Source organism: Aulonocara sp. 'chitande type north' Nkhata Bay, linkage group LG12, assembly GCF_057382095.1.
Source record: "Aulonocara sp. 'chitande type north' Nkhata Bay isolate Kocher_YH1m ecotype deep benthic linkage group LG12, A_spYH_male_GT1.1, whole genome shotgun sequence".
NCBI classification, from domain to species: Eukaryota; Metazoa; Chordata; class Actinopteri; order Cichliformes; family Cichlidae; genus Aulonocara; species Aulonocara sp. 'chitande type north' Nkhata Bay.
Window position 1 is genome coordinate 8,935,841 of NC_141355.1, and position 17,847 is coordinate 8,953,687.

A 17,847-nucleotide genomic window follows, 5' to 3' on the forward strand; every position below is an offset into this window, starting at 1 on the left:
GTGTGTGAGACTTTTGTAACATCAGCATCATATTTTTGTTTTGGCGAAAAGCAGGTGATTGTGTCTGACGTCCTGGTGTGTGTGAGTTACAGAGAGGTGTGAAAGTATGTGAGTGAAGCGGTATCCAGCTGGGGCAGACATGATTCTGCAGGTCACCTGCCCAGTGGACAAAAGAAATAAAATAGTTGTGTTGATGAAATATGAATGATAACATGAAGAGTGTTTGGTGTTTCTCAGCCTGAAGCAACTGCAATGCTACTTTCTGTTTTTAAGGAAGGATAGTTTAAAAAAAAAGAAAGACAGAGATGTGTGTTGTTTAAACAGTGATGAGAATAATGAAAACATGATGTGAGAGGTACATAAAACACACACAAACAGAAAATGCATTAACCATACTAACCCTACATGCATGTATATATACAATGAAACTCATGAAGACCAGACAGCATCTTAAGCATGAGATTCTGTTTGTCATCTTGTCCAAGTCACTAGTAAGATGAAAATGATACATAGAGTAGTGGACTGAATATTATAGGAGCACAGATGTTTGCACCACATAGGGAGAAATCAGAATGCTCATGAGGGGTCTTGAATGAGTGAGCTGAGTGAGCTGATTGTTGAGTTTCTGGTGTGTGAAGAAGTTTTAACATGGCGCACATTTGGTTACATGAGAAGAAACTTATTATGTGATGAGACAACAGGGTTATGCTGTATGTTGTGTGTGGCTGATTGGATGAATGTTTGAGATTAAACTGGTTGATGAATTAGGATTGGTATGATTCCCCCCCTCCCGAGATGAAGAACACGTGTCATGATTTAACAAGGCCTTTCCTTTCTTTTCCTGTCTTTTCTTTTCTTTCTTTTATTGTTTTTATTTTGTTACTTTCATAGTGCACTGAAAGTTTTGTTTAATTTCTCTGTCATCTAAGCAGATCTGAACATTGAATAGGAAGAACTACTACATGTTGTTGCGAACGGTTGCAAAGTGAGTTTCTCCAAAATTAAAATGGGCTCAGGAGAAAGCCACTTATTTGGGACAATTAGGAAGCGAGTCCCTTTTTCTATAAGGATTCAACGAGGAAATCCAGTATAAATTTTTTTCTTTTCGAAAGGTCGTCATTTTGCTGAAGGTGGAAACGAAATGCGACGATAGATTCCGCTATCAGCAAAGAAAGAATTAATGAATTAATGATGAGTGAAAATAAAAAAGATGGGGAACTGACTGACTGATAAAAGCTGACAAAAGCTGACAAGAATTGACTGACTTAACACCACTATGTGAACTTAACCCCCACGCTGATGTGACAAAGGTGTGGATGTATCTCTGTGTGTGTCTCTTATTGCAGGAGCAATAGGAGACCACAGGAGGAAACCTGGGTCACATGACTATGTGAACTCTGCAAATTTAACCTTTTTAGTTGTAATTTTTCTGGGTTTTTGAATTTATCAAGGGTGTTATTCACCACCTTGTGTTGCTCACAGAGCTCACTGTGAGAAAGAGTGTATACACCTGCGCAGCGATAACATTTACATTTCTTTTCTACAGTAGAGGATTAATCATGTGATTTGATCATGTGATTTACAGCAGGACACGCAACTTAATGTTTTTCTACTACAGGATTACTGAGTTTTTGTGTGAAGAAAACTGTGGTTACAGGCTATTTGTTGGTGATGAAATTACACTGTGTTGTTGAGAAAATGTTGTGAATGTTACAGGGGAGAAGTGAATACAGTGTGACACATACTGTGTTTAAAACCAGTGTTACTTCTTTTTACAGCAGAGTGTTAACTTTATGACCTTTTACAGTACCTCTGGAATCTGGATGGCCTACGCCTGACCACCAGTATAATGTTGTTTGTTTTTGTTGTTCTAATGTTTGTTTTTCCTTTAAGAGCGCTTGTAAAGGATTCAGCACAGACAGACAAGTGATAATTGAACAGATGTGCAGTGGTTACAGAATAGTTACATGGGGCTCATTATCTGACCACTATTGAACTTATGGTGAGTGACAAACTTAAGGAAAGTCACTGATTACAATGTGGAATGACGTTGAGATTACAATGATTTGGAGCAAATTATGGAAAAAGTAGGGGTTTAATGAGTTTAGAATAAACCTGCAATGATACTTGTCTCTGTGATGCTGAATACTTTATTACACTTATGAGCTACAGTTGGTTGCAAATGTGAAGTTTGTTTTAACTTAAAGACTTTGTCTTCTAGGATACAGGCTCCGGGTGGAGCTGGGAGTTAAATAAGTTTAACATTTAACCACTGACTAATGTTTTGAAACAGAAAAACTTTAAATAAAATGAAAGAGATTCGACGTTGACGTTGAGGAAGATAACTAAGGTGTACGACGTACTCTGCCTTAAATCATCCGCGGAGTTGGAACATGAGAAACTGAGGGATGAAGGGAGTGTGCCAAGCTCCAAAAGTGACAGCGCAGAGGAGGTCCAGCGATGGACTTGTGGTTCTGTGAACAGCACAAATGCCGGTGACTGTGAAATAACTAACAGCACTTTTCCCAAAAATGAAGCCAGTAACTTACTATCCTAAAAGATTAGCTCTAGTTGCTTATGCTTTACCTCCGTGTGTGAGATCAGTATGTGCAGCAGCTCAAGCTGTACAATGTTCTGGAAAATAGTTTTATTTTACCCTTTTGACACTGTTAGTTCTACACGAAGTAGATGTCTACTACTGCAGACTAAAATTACATTTCTGTCAGCTGCAAGACACTTGTCTTTAATGTTACTGCTACTCTTACAACCGCACATAACCATAAAGCGGTGCACAATTCTGAATCCGTCAACCCTTTTGCCAACGAAGGAAGAGGGCACTTCTCATGAGTGTAGAGAGCACGTGGAGACGGAGTGTAAGCCAAGAAATGACTTAATAGATGTGCCACTTGTTGAGGGAAAGGTTTGGTTTGTTGATGGTTTGAGCTTTACAACAGCAGAGTGACAGGCTAAAATAGGTTTTATTGTAGTAGACAGCAGAGGTGTGGACTCGAGTCACATGACTTGGACTCGAGTCAGACTCGAGTCATTAATTTTATGACTTTAGACTTGACTTGAAAAAATGTTCTAAGACTTGTGACTTGACTTGGACTTTTACACCAATGACTTGGGACTTGAATTGGACTTGAACCGGTTTACTTGAAAAGACTTGATATTTTACCCCAAATATAAAATTTAACTTGCATATTATATAGAGATTGAAAATGTGACGTCATTCACGGGTAGAACCGCAAAGGATTCTGGGAACTCGTGGCAAGCGGTACTAGCGCACGCAGGCTTTCAATTAAAATCAGTTATACAGCGATAAAAAGAAACACAAAAATGTCAAGAAGCCTTGTATTATTAACTGCAATAGCCGGTCGCATGACAGCCACGAGAAGCCGACGGGTAAAGAGATCGGTTGTTATCGGATTACGTCGTTGAAGAGAAATTGTTCGAGCCATGTTTCCGAAGTAACAAAGACGCGACTGGATTGCAGCCATTCAAAGACCAAATATAACGTCCCAGAACACTCCAGCTCACAGGTTAGTCTGCTCCAAGCATTTACACGAAGGTCAGTGTTTTTTAGTAGTCAATACGTCATTTTTCTTAGCATAATTGGTGATATAGGTTACAAGCAAGTCTGGCGCTGAACAGAAATTGTCGCGCTATGCTTCTTTGTTTATTGTGCATAAATAGTGAATTGTCCTGACACAATATTGTGTTTCGCTTCTGTTATTATGGTACACTGACAAAAACATATACTTTTATTCACAGGATAAAACAGGTTTTTTGTATCACTAATTGCCCAGTACGATTACAGCATACAGTATTATTGTCACTGCTACATTTCTGTGATGCTACCAGAAATTATTTCCACTACTAATTAATTACCGTTGAGCTCAAAGGTCCTATTAATAAACGGTTAAGGAATGTGTATTTATGACGACGATTTGTGAGACTGGTAAACTTATGATACGTACGATGGTCTTTCGTTCTACACGGTGCATTTCAAGGTCCTGTACCCATCCGTCGGTAAACTGTACCTGGGCTTGTTGCAGTGACCTGAAGTTACTAAACTTCATGAGTGTATGCACTCACTCCAAGAACCATATAATTATAAATCTGAGCGTGGTGAAAGTTGGGCAGCACGCTAACGTCTTTGGTCCACTCTGTGTGCTCGTAAGGGTCTGACCCTTTCACTCCTTTGATTTTTTCCTCGTATCTTTTCTTTGTCTTTTCGTCGAGTCTGTCTTTGTACGGACCGGCATTGTTCTCCTTTTGTTTTGTACATTCCTTTTTTGTGCGGCAAAGAAAAAACAAGAAGGCATTGAAACCGGAGAATGAACGTTTTGCGGTGCTGCAAATGCTTGCATTTGATGCGGTCGTTGGATTGTTTTGCCACGAGTTCCCGGCATGCAATGTGCGAAAATCACGTGATTGTTAAACAAGCGGGAGGGTGCATCCGGCCTCCTCGGCTGTAATTGGTCCAGCCCAGAGTCGATCATGACTAATTGGCCAATCCAACACCTTTCATTATATATACCCTGAAAAAAAAAAATCCATCGGCCCATAAAAACAAAAAATTGCCAGCGGCCCACCGGGCAAATGCCCGGTATGCCCGATGGCCAGTCCAGCTATGGCTGTGGCCATATAGCATCACAGAGAGCGAGATAGTTTGTTTGCTTGCCTTAGCAACACACCCAGTACAAGGCTCTAGAGTGCGACCAATTTGGTCGCAAATGCGACCAAATTTTTCAGTGGTGCGACTAAAAAAAAATTTTTGGTTGCACCTGTGCGACCAACTGTTCGGATAGCAAAAAAAAAAAAAATCTGCAACCTTCCCTGTGGTCAACAACAGACACACATTTTGCCCCTATCGTGGACTAAACCAATCAGAGATAGTCAGGGGCGGGACCTCTCTGATTGACCGTGGTCCAGTTGAAAGTGCAGGTGGAAGTGGGAGGTGAGTAGCTTGAATAAAGCGATATCAATTCATTAAATCCTGAATCGACTTTTAAATATAACTGTGTTTTGCCAGAAACGCCAGATTCTCAGATTAAAGCTCACAAAACCATTTCAACAACAACCAAACAGCAAATGAGAGCAGGTACACGGATTCCACACAAAGACGTAAAGACAGAACGGACAGACGCAACTTTGTCTTTCTCGGCTTTCTCACCCGACGGCCTGTAGACGGACACACAGTCGGAGCTTAGCGATCCTGATGCGTCCGGTCCGCGCTGTGTTTACGTCTTTTTGCGCTGATTCTGAGCTGCAGGTTTTGTCTCTCTCCAACCAAAATTTACCGAGCCAACAGCAAAAGAAGCAGCAAACTGCGCTTCACATTTGATCAATGTCGTCATGAATTTTGCTGTTTTGCTTCCACGACTTCATGCACAGCTAGCTCTCGCTCTACAGTGGGGCAAAAAAGTATTTAGTCAGCCACCGATTGTGCAAGTTCCCCCACTTAAAATGATGACAGAGGTCAGTAATTTGCACCAGAGGTACACTTCAACTGTGAGAGACAGAATGTGAAAAAAAAATCCATGAATTCACATGGTAGGATTTGTAAAGAATTTATTCGTAAATTAGGGTGGAAAATAAGTATTTGGTCACCTCAAACAAGGAAAATCTCTGGCTCTCACAGACCTGTAACGTCTTCTGTAAGAAGCTTTTCTGTCCCCCACTCGTTACCTGTATGAATGGCACCTGTTTGAACTCATCATCTGTATAAAAGACACCTGTCCACAGCCTCAAACAGACTCCAAACTCCGCCATGGCCAAGACCAAAGAGCTTTCGAAGGACACCAGGAAAAGTATTGTAGACCTGCACCAGACTGGGAAGAGTGAATCTACAATAGGCAAGCAGCTTGGTGTGAAAAAATCAACTGTGGGAGCAATCATCAGAAAATGGAAGACATACAAGACCACTGATAATCTCCCTCGATCTGGGGCTCCACGCAAGATCTCATCCCGTGGGGTCAAAATGATCATGAGAACGGTGAGCAAAGATCCCAGAACCACACGGGGGGACCTGGTGAATGACCTGCAGAGAGCTGGGACCAAAGTAACAAAGGTCACCATCGGTAACACACTACAACGGCAGGGAATCAAATCCCGCAGTGCCAGACGTGTTCCGCTGCTGAAGCCAGTGCATGTCCAGGCCCGTCTGAAGTTTGCCAGAGAGCACATGGATGATACAGCAGAGTATTGGGAGAATGTCATGTGGTCAGATGAAACCAAAGTAGAACTTTTTGGTATAAACTCAACTCGTCGTGTTTGGAGGAAGAAGAATACTGAGTTGCATCCCAAGAACACCATACCTACTGTGAAGCATGGGGGTGGAAACATCATGCTATGGGGCTGTTTTTCTGCCAAGGGGACAGGACGACTGATCCGTGTTAAGGACAGAATGAATGGGGCCATGTATCGTGAGATTTTGACCCAAAACCTCCTTCCATCAGTGAGAACTTTGAAGATGAAACGAGGCTGGGTCTTCCAACATGACAATGATCCAAAACACACCGCCCGGGCAACAAAGGAGTGGCTCCGTAAGAAGCATTTGAAAGTCCTGGAGTGGCCTAGCCAGTCTCCAGACCTCAACCCCATAGAAAATCTGTGGCGGGAGTTGAAAGTCCGTGTTGCTCGGCGACAGCCCCAAAACATCACTGCTCTCGAGAAGATCTGCATGGAGGAATGGGCCAAAATACCAGCTACTGTGTGTGCAAACCTGGTAAAGACCTATAGTAAACGTTTGACCTCTGTTATTGCCAACAAAGGTTATGTTACAAAGTATTGAGTTGTATTTTTGTTATTGACCAAATACTTATTTTCCACCCTGATTTACGAATAAATTCTTTACAAATCCTACCATGTGGATTCATGGATTTTTTTTTCACATTCTGTCTCTCACAGTTGAAGTGTACCTCTGGTGCAAATTACTGACCTCTGTCATCATTTTAGGTGGGGGAACTTGCACAATCGGTGGCTGACTAAATACTTTTTTGCCCCACTGTATCTCTCTCTGTACTTCAAGAACAGCTTCCCGTCTCCAATCTCTGTTTTCTGTATTATTCATTCGCTTATTACCCACCAGTCTACCGTTGTTTACAGCGCTGTGGCTGCTGTCTTTTTCTTTTCTTTTTTTCACTTAAATGACCTCAGACAAGAAAGCCTATTTTTTCTGTTATTCAATACTGAAGAAATTTAAACTTTATATGCAGAACATTGTAGAATATTTTTAAGGTTATCTGCTATAAAAAGCCAGACCAGGAAAATCTCCTTCATGTTTTTCTGTGTTTTATTCTCAGTTACTTTCACACAAAGGCATCTGCTGTGATGTTCACAATTCTGAAGAAGTCAGTACTGATAAATGATCAGAATTATAATATTTCTGACTGTCTGAGGCTAAGCTGAATTGAATCGGGACTTTGAAAACCAGAATCGAATGGATTATAGAAATCAGTGATGATACCCAGCCCTAGAGAGCAGCCTAGGCACGACAGAAGTGGATGTAGCTGTAATAGGAAAAGAACTATTGCTAACTTTTCTGTTAAGTTAAGGCCTGATCCTTCTGAAATTCATAGCCAGTGCTCTGACACGGTGTCATCAATCTTTGAATGCTGAAAAAGCACAGTGTATCCAGAAAATACAGGGTGGGCCATATAAATGGCCCACCCTGTATATAGCGCCAAATCACAGCAACAGTTGCCTCAAAGTACTTTATAGTGCAAGATACCATCATATTTTGGTGAATATAGACGTAAACACATGAAATATTTCCTCTGCTTATTATGTCTGGCGTCAGTTCTCGATTTTTTGAGCATAATAGCTTGCTAAATCCCTGAATGAAAATGCATGTTAAAGGTAATAATCATTTCTAAATCATAAGGTAACTATCTTTACATATCTGTTTGAACAAGGCAAAATTCAATTAAAATTCACATATTAAAATTTACAGCCTCTCTTTAGCTATAATGTCATAAGCATTCACGTCAGTAAGACTTGTCAGTGCCACCCTGGGTAAAGATGTCAAGGTGAGCTTTCTGACTCACAGACGTAAATGGCCTCCCATTGTGTTTCAAAACTGTCTTCATGTGGTGCTTTTTTATTCAAAGAGCCTTCAGAGACTTTACATCATTGCCAAAAATGGCACCAGATGCATATGGCATATGAACTCATTCTGAAGCGGTCCTTCATACGGTCTCCCCTCTCTAGACAATGAATTATGATGCAGACATGTAAAGCAAGCAAGGATCTGACTGAATCACTCACTTAAGCTTCAGATTAGCATACTTGAAATGGCTTTAAATTTATTACTACATCCAGCTTCACAGAAAAAAAAGCTTCCTATGCTTACATTTTGGCTCTACATTGTGTAAATAACCAGTGTAGTGAAATGTAATGAAATCACTCAATGAAATAAAATGACTCAAGCAATCCACTAATGTTAATGTCAAATGTGGTGGTCGGAGGGCCCGGTGGCGCCAGTGTCCGGCAGCCTCGCCTCAGTCAGTGCGCTCTAGGGCAGCTGCGGCTACAGTGTAGCCAGTGTGTGAATGTGTGTGTGAATGGGTGGATGACTGAATGTAGTGTAAAGCGCTTTGGGGTCCATAGAGACTAAGTAAAGCGCTATACAAATACAGGCCTTTTTTTTAACCATTTAATAAATGAGAGTCCACAGAGACATAATTTAGATACCCAAAACTAACAAAGTAGCTACACAAAGTCAGGTTTATCCATTAAAGCTGATTTTACTTTTCTGTTTATTTTTGAACTTCTTAGTTTTCATTTTTTAAAATGTTTGGTCTTTTTTCACTATGATGATTTTCCCTCATCACCACATTCAAACCTTCTCATTTCTTGTATGCTTATGATTATGGTCATGATTCTTGTTGAATCCCTAGCTATTACTGTTCCAGTGACACTGGCTGGCGATACCCTGTTAACCAACAGCTTTTAGCACAAGGAATATTTCCCGAAACGATTGCATGTGGTTGCTCAAGACGTCTGGCAGTCGATGTGAAATCGACAGCTAAAGACTCAGTAATAGGGACCTAGAGATTGTTTAAGTGAGTATTTTTTTCTGGAGGTCACCATGGGGTTGCTAGCTGGTCTTCAGGCCTATGTGACTAGGTTTTTTTCCTGTTAGCTTCCAAACTGAAGGTAAGAAATAAAGTCATAACATGCTTAAAACTAGCTTAAATACACTGAAAAAAAGGGACTGGCCATCTCTTGGATTTATGTAAGCATCTTGCATGCATTTAACACAATTGCCTCATGTTTTAAAGTTAAATGTAACTATATAGTGTAAAAACTACATGATATGCAGAAAGGGTGTATTAAATTGTTCATATCATGTTCAGGTGACGTAAGTCAATAAGATAGCAACGTTAAATCTCGTGAAACCACGCGTGATTTCATCTCGCGGGCTTTGGATCGTGGTTTAAAAAAGGCATCCATCTCAGTCAAGTCGAGCAGCCAACTCTACGTTTTTGGTATGTCTTGATTTTTTGAATTATTTTTACCATAATTCAGCCAAATGTAGTTAAACGTCTAGAGTGTCGCCATGTAACATGCTAAAAAAGAGCCGTTAGCTTATTTGCTGTTTTATCTGTTGTCAAAGAATTGGCGCTTTTTCATTTGAATTTGTCTTTGGCACAAGAGCCGTAATATCACATTAAACCTAATTACGAGGCACTCATAACATAATTTGGTTTTCTGTGTGAATAGATTTGTCAACTGACTCTTCAGTTACATTGTGTATTTACTGCACCGTGGTGTTAGTGAGATTTTGGACATTGAACAGCTTTAGCTAATATCATCAGCGGCATTATGCTAGCTTACATCCCTACCCCTCCTGCCCTCACCTGCTGTCCTTTTGTTTTTGTTGCTGCACATTGAGAGATTACCTCTATTCTGCATTTCACCAGGAGTCAGCTGATGGATTGTGGGTTCAAGGTGTTATGGTAAGAAAGTATATTCTATTTTCGTTTCTGTAACTTAATTATAATAGGTTTTTTATAATTATTAGGTGCATGCATACTCACCCTATTAATACAACTGAGAGATCCAAAATCTGCCATAGGTTTAACTTATACCTGTATGTATTGCCAGAAAGGTGATTACTGGACTCGCATTAATGCACACTTGAACTGAAATGAGGTTGTAACTTGTGGGTTGTTGGGTTGCAAATCAGAAACAAACATCTTTGGATTTTTTTTAATCCCATAAGATCTGGAAACACAGTTTTTATTCAACAAAACATTACTGATTAACCAAGCACAGTGCCTGCTGTTATTTCAAAATAATTTTATGTCATTTCAGATAAAATGCAGCATTCCAGTGCATCCCAACCATGCCTTTACAGTCAAGGTTTCTGACGGAGCTGAGTTTTTCTCTGACAGTCTGCTGAAAGTGTTTGCAAAGTGATCGGGGGAACAGGGCACAAAGCTAAAGGATGTAGCTGCCATAATGACAGTAAGAACTTTAAAATTCTTTAACTACAAAGTGTATATGTATTGCATTAGGTCAGTAAAAGATTTTTATGCTACATCCATTGAAACAGTCAACTATTACCTGTGAGTAATGATTCCACTAAAAGGATGCCATAATTTTCGTCATGCATTTACTGGCCCACTGAGAAAAAATTATCTTTTTTTAAAAATAAATGTTCTGGAAACTATATATCCATAAAGTTGATGTCAAACAGGAACTTTTGATATTGCTTTGTAGATGCTGGTGTTGCATGTTGACTGGTTTAAAAAGTCAAGAGTTTTTGTCTGGGATCATTTTCTTCTGTGCTACTGAAAAGTTCACAAATCTCTGTTTTCTTTGTTATAATAGTCAAGGATGACATTAATGCTCGGAGTCCCTCATCAAAGTGCTCTGCATCTGTGTGAAAGACAATTGCAACATCTTGGTGCAGGAGTTCATGGTGAGTGTTTTATGAGTAGATTGTGGCTTTGCAACATTTAAAAATGCATTTAGTTATCCACTTGATCCTCATTGGACTGGTTAGGACCAGTAGTCCTCTTTAATAATTTGAAGTTCACATGAGGCCTAGTAGTGAACTCGGCCGCCGGCCCTTGAGGCCCCATCCCCACCCCTGTATTAGGGGTCACATCAGTGTGAAAAAACTTTAAATTTGTCATTCTAATGAACAAAGGAAAATCCCACCAATATTTATATTAGCTTTTGTTTGAAAAAATGACCAACTGACCAACAGCTAACCAAATTGTGGGGCTGAAAGTCTAAATTCTAACATCTTCTGAGTGACATAACCTGGATTTCTGATGGGCCGGTGTCTTTCTAACAAAAACTAATGTAAAGCATTTGAAATTATTATGTTTTTCACCCTCTCTTAGAAACTCTGTTAGACCATGAATGGCAGCATGGCAGGCCACTCTTTGGCTATAGCTATTTACTATGTTGCTTGCATTGGTTTAAATTACTCTAACATTAGAACTGGTAGATTCAAAAGAGATGAGTTTAAAAAGGAATCTTAAAGAAATGTTTTGTGTTTAACCAGGACTTGACTGAGGCCACTGCACAGATTGAGAAAACCACAATGAACATCTGTCTCCAGAGGATGCGGCAGGCAATGACTTTTCTGATGTTGTTCTTCAAGATCTGGATAACGTGACCTTTGCAGTAGCCATGCTGTTTGGACCTTTTTTATTCCTTCAACATGAGTTACCCATCACAACTCTGCTACACTTTTGAGGTGATTCAATGGGTGGTAATGGAGTTGGATGCAACTCAGCTCTCAAGAAAAGCTCACAACTAAGACAAAACTGCTCCTGCAACGAAGCTCACTGTTATGCATGTGAGGTGACCAGCTCTAGGTGAGAGGACATTTAAATCTCACACTTGTTCTGCTGCATTTTTGAAGCTCAATTCCAGGAACGGATCGCAGGGTTCATTTTTATATACTCTGCAACTGCCATGAGGACGAGCCGTTTTTTGTTGTTGTTTGTTTTTCCTTTTGCTCTGTACAAGTTCTGTTTGTCTGTTTGGCAGCATTTTTAAATTTCTCTTTGTATTTTTTCTTTCTTTTACTAGTGAAGAGATGTAGCGTGAACAGTTATACAGTCTAAATATCCCATATGGGTCGTGTGAAATGGTATTTTCAGTTTCATTCAGTTGAAGTAAAGAACGTTGAATATTTCTAAGTGTGCTGTTTTGAACCAAGATGTCACAGTATGATCAGTGCTGTAATTTTTGACAGTCACTGTATCAATGTTATTTTTGCGTCTCTTGAATAAAGGTTTTGACCTGCAAGTGCTAATTTCTTTAGTTATTGGGGTAAAATGGGTAGTGTTAATAGGAAGGTGTTTGCCAATTCAGTAACCTAATTTAATGTTAATGGAAACTAACATTACCTCAAATTGTTTAGTCATAATTGTTGTTTAACTGAATCTTGACGTTAGAGGCCTTAAATAGAATGTTTTGTATTGTTCTTTCCCAACATTTTTCAAAAGAAACAGTCCAATTTCTTTGCTGTGATTGATTCCAGAGAACACGGAAGAACTGACATTATTTAACTGTTGATTTATATAGATTCAGTAGAGGAGTAATGTCAGTTTAATTCTTTACCTACTGCAGTGAAATTAGACATTTTGTTTTGAAAGGTTACTGGTGGATGCCAGCAACCATCTTGGAAGAGAACAATACAATCTGTTATAAGGCCTCCATTTGAAAATTGTGTATTTGATACTAGAATATAATAGCAAAATGTAATTTGAAGATAACATGTAGTATTTAAGTGACCAAGTAGTATTGGGTAAAAGTTATTGAATCGTGTTGGGATAACGTGAGAAAATTGTGAAGGATTAAAATATTCCAAGAGCTCAAATTACTTCATCAAAACATGTTTAAGTCACATTTTATCAACACAAATTGCACAAGTTTATTGAACATGAATAAATTGTGTTAATTTAACTCAATTGTTTAAGTTGCTGCCAAAGCAAAACATCTGTGTGCAACAAATGTCCACCATTGAATTAAGTAAATCCAACAACATATTTTTTTCAGTGTAGCTACTACAGACTATGTACAAAAGAAAACATAAGAATATGGAGAATAAAGCTAAAGCATAAGTGCCTTATAACTGAATTATGTCTAAACAGAGATGTACCTGTTAGAAAAGAAGACCGACTGTGCAGATGGTTTATGGGAATTTACCATTTGGCTTACTTGATCCTTAGCCCCAGTTAAACCTTTTCTGATTATTATTGCTAGGTTAAAGTCTTAGTGGATAATGTTTGGATCTTCAGAGTCAAAAGAGATGGCAATGTTAGTTTTGTACTGTCTCAGTGTGGAGTGTCCTTTGGTTTCACAGTGAAGAGCCACCCTCAATTTATCACACCCTCTTTCAAAACACTAAAACACTTTAAGACAGAGGACTGAAGTGAACTACTATGCGAGAACTATTTCTATCATTGAAATTTATGGCTTCCACAATTTGAACACAGTTCAGCTTTTACATCTCTAGTCTGTCCTACTGGTGTTAGGGGAAAGTGTTAAAAGGTTACTTTAATTAAACAATCTTCTTTATATCTGGACATGTTGGAATTGTGTAACTAACTTCATAATATTCATTCTTTTACATTTATATTTTCTGTCAAACTGGGGCCTAACATGGAGGCTACATTAGCTTTAGAAAGCTGCAAATGTAATTTTAATGATTTTGTCCATTTTATATTAAAGAAAACAGTGAATACTCAGTAGCTGATATATAGACTCACGAATCCACACGTTGCATGGTTCTGTCATTCTGCACCATTTTGGCTTTGATGAATACACCACAAGATTTTAGAAAATTAACTTAGTTTGATATTTATGTCCAGTGCTCAGAGCAGAAGTAATTATCTGGTTAATAGTTGTGTAATTCTGGCAGGTGAACCAACTGTGGGTCAGCGTTTAAAACCTCCCCACGTGTTAATATGTTGTGGTATTTTCCCCCATTTTAGATTTCTTTTCACTCAGTTACAGAATGGTAAATGGCCTGTATTTGTATAGCGCTTTACTTGGTCCCTAAGGGCCCCAAAGCGCTTTACACATTCAGTCATCCACCCATTCACGCACGCATTCACACACTGGTGATGGCAAGCTACATTGTAGCCACATCCACCCTGGGGTGCACTGACAGAGGCCGGACACTGGCGCCACCGGGCCCTCTGACCACCACCAGTAGGCAACGGGTGAAGTAAATAACCGAGACTGTCCAAACCGGGGCTCGAACCCGGCAACCTTCGGGCAACCTTCTGATTACAAGACGAACTGCCAAATCTTGAGCCACGGTCAAGATTGTGTTCATTGCAATGGCTGCCGACAAATCACAAAAGAAAATCGGTGTCGATATTCCAGAAATAAAATCATTTGTGTGGCTTAAATGCTCATTGTTGGCTGGTTTTTTGCTGCAGACAGGAAGGAAAAAATCTGTCTGTGACATCATTTCTTGACACACATATTCTCTAAAGGTGTGAAAGCTTGTGCTGGTGCTCACAAACACCAGCTACTATCTATGTGTGCTGTTGCTGTTTATATATTGCAGTTATCTGGGCATTATCGACTTAGTATTTCAGCAGCAGTAATAGATAAATGTTGTGGGTTCTGAGGAGAGTCTTATAGCAGAAAGCCGCCAAGATTAAGCAGCATTACACACATAATGGAAATGTCTGATATACACTCAGTGCATATGCTCCTTTATCGGGTCAGTAAAATATTTAACAGGCCTGGTTCTCTCTGTGTTGCCAGATTTTGTATTTTGGTTTTTCTTTGTTTCTGTTCCCCCTGATCTTTGGTTGTTTTACCTTCTGTCTTTGTGGTTGAGGAACTGTAAGCAGCGACCCCAGAACTGTGTATATTTGCAGTAACATGACTCAGGAAAGGTGATTTAGTGCTTCATTTATTATCTCTTGTTGCGGAGGACACACTGAAGCATCTCTTATGAACATGAAGGAGGTAATGCAGTCCCACAATTCATAACATCAATTAATACTCAACAGTAAATCACAAAAAGTGTTGCAAGTCGTGCCACTCTGCCGCTGAGGTTTTGAACCTTCAGCAGCAGGTAACATTAAACCCACAGGTGTACCTTGAACATTGAAAAATTTGAAAAAGCAGTTGCTCCCTAAACCTAATAATTGGTTGGGCTTCAGTCAAGCGTTTATGATAACTGTCAGTGAGTCTTTCCTCTGACTGTGAAGGAACTATGGCCCACTTTTCTTTGCACATTTCTTTTAAGTCACACTGGTTTTCAAGCAGGAATAAACCGTTTAAAGTTACACCAAAGCATCTTAATTGGATATAACTCCGGACTTTGACTAGACCACTCCAAAAGATGAATTTTGTTTTATTTTTTTTAGCCATTCATGTGTTTTGGTGTACTACATGTACTTGAGCTGTCAGACATTCTCCCTCAGGATGTTGTGGTAGAAAGAAGAACTCTTAATCTCAGCAGGTTATCCTGAAGCAGCAAAGCAGACCCAGACCATCACACCACCATGTTTGACTGTTGGTATGATCTCCTTTTTATGAAATGCTATGTTAGTTTTATGCCAGATGTAACGAGACTCAAACCTTCCAAAAAGTTCAACTTTTTGCCAACTATTTTCCCCAAAGTCTTGGGGTTCCTCAAGATGATCAGCAAATGTGAGACAAGCTTTTTTGTTCTTTTTATCTCATGGATACCATTTTTGTCCAGTGAACACTCAGTCTAACTGAGACTGAGAATTTCCAAGCATAATTGTGGTTGGTCACAGTTAACTCATAATTTAACAAGACTGGGGCTATTTCACAGGGTGAGGTAGGTTTGAATAGCCGCTTTTCTTTAAAAAGTCTTGATGCATGCTCAATCATCCAGGTAAGTAAATCCTAAAAGGTTGATTCTGTTCATCTGGACGTAGCGTTTTCAGTGGGAGAAACGTTTCATCACTCATCCAAGTGACTTCTTCAGTCTCAGCTGATTGCACGTTTCCCCAACCTTATAAACAGTACATTGCACAATGATACTTGATAATTAGACATCAGGGAAACCAAATAACCTCTGGCTAAATGGATGGCACAACACAGAAGAGCTATCTCGTCAGGCCAGGACTCTGCAGTCTATTTACACCTACAGGCCAGTGGACACTCTTTCAATGATGAGGATGTACACATCCTGAATGGGGAGAAACCCTGGTTTGAGTGCAGAGTCAAGGAGGCCATTTACGTGAAAAGGGAAAGACCATCTCTGAATCGAGGAGGGGGCCTAAGCGTACATCTTTCGCCATCTTAAAATGCTGTGATTGTAGCCATTCCCCAACTCGCTGTGAATGGTACTCATGGCCATTGATCAGTGGTCTTTGATCAGTGGTTGTTGATCAATGGTCATGACGATTTGCATATTAATGATCAACCTTTTAGGATTTCCTTTAAAACCTGAAATGATCCTTTAAAAACTGCACTTTGAATTTACTTGGGTATCTTTGACTAATATTATAATTTGCTGATCTACATATGAAAAGTTTACAATAATAGCCATAGCTTCATTAATCATTAAGCATGATCATTAATCAAGTTCAACTTTAGTCACAAAAAGCCCAAATAAATGGCAGGATTTACACTGGATCATCTCTACATGAAGGTAGAGAAGGAAAGAAGATACGACGAACAAATAATCTAGAAATAAATATGAAATCTTTTTTACTTTGACCTTGTGAGAACCTATGGACTAAACACATCTTTTTTTTTTTGACTATTTCATTTATTTTTCAGCTTCTGCAATTCCCTGAATGTTTCTACCTGTTTCTCATTTCCCAATCATCGCTATAGTCTTTTCCTTCTTTGACAGATTATCTGTGGTTTTTCTCTTCTCAGTATTTGGTACTTTTGTTGTCATTTGTATTCTCTGTGAAACTTCTTATAGGTTCTTGCTTTGTACTGTATGTGAGTCTGTGCTTGTGTGCCAGTGTTTCCAAATATGATTTCAAATATCCAGTTATTTAAGCTCCTGTTTTGTTGACAAAGCAGCTCTCCAGTCACTAACATTCGTGTATAATCAGTCTCGGCTGGCAGTTTTGTAGCATTACTCTAAAATTCTACACTTCCTACAAACTCAAATGCCATTAAAATACAGCTTCACTGAGATGAAAGCCATCTCCACAAATCAGATTAATGAGCACAGTCGTAGTTCTGAAAAAAAAAAGCTGGAGGTTTGTTTCTTGCTCGCAGCTGTTTTCCTCCACCTGAGTTGACCACATTCCTAAAGGAGGAGCATTTCCAATGCCAGCACGTTTTACAGTTCATAATGGTTGTTATGGCCTCGTATTTGGGTGTATTTGAGTTTCTCCGACTTGTTAGTTTTGTTGATATTTGTAAAAAAATAAAATAAAATACATTGAATATATAGAGCACTTAGTAGCTGTGTGGTTAGTAAAATGTTCTTTTTGTAGTAGTTTAGAAGCTTAGTTAGAGACTCATTTGATCACATTTCCTGCTGCAGAAGTTCACGATTGATTATGGAACTTCTTTTGTTGATATTAACAGACTTCCTCACTGAGATTTGGTTCACACTGTGGAACAGGCCTTTCTAGAAAGAGTGGTCGAGTAACACAGGATGTTATGTCTAGATTTCTACTGGAGCTGCGACATGACACTTACCAGATCGACTCCTTGACAGAGTCATTCTGCTCAGAGGGCCCGAGCAGGCTCTTATTTCTAAGTGATGAATGACGCTTTAGGGAAAGGAAGCTGCAATATATCACCTAACTGACATACAAGCAAAATCAATAAAACCTTACTCAGTGGAGGTCACAGCTGCACTGACAAATTACACACAGTAATTTATATATACAGGTTAAT

At 39.3% G+C, this 17,847-nt stretch overlaps 1 protein-coding gene and 1 long non-coding RNA gene across 2 annotated transcripts in view; one reads left to right on the plus strand and one right to left on the minus strand.

Annotated features, from left to right (window-relative positions):
* Positions 1-17,847, minus strand: part of tacr1a (tachykinin receptor 1a) — a 63,953-nt gene that overhangs the window by 19,665 nt on the left and 26,441 nt on the right. The gene's annotated exons all lie outside the window — the stretch shown is intronic.
* Positions 9,202-12,282, plus strand: LOC147316912 (uncharacterized). The gene is made up of 5 exons (XR_015131754.1): positions 9,202-9,497; positions 9,933-9,968; positions 10,327-10,479; positions 10,846-10,936; positions 11,531-12,282. It is a non-coding gene; the product is annotated as an uncharacterized LOC147316912 (long non-coding RNA).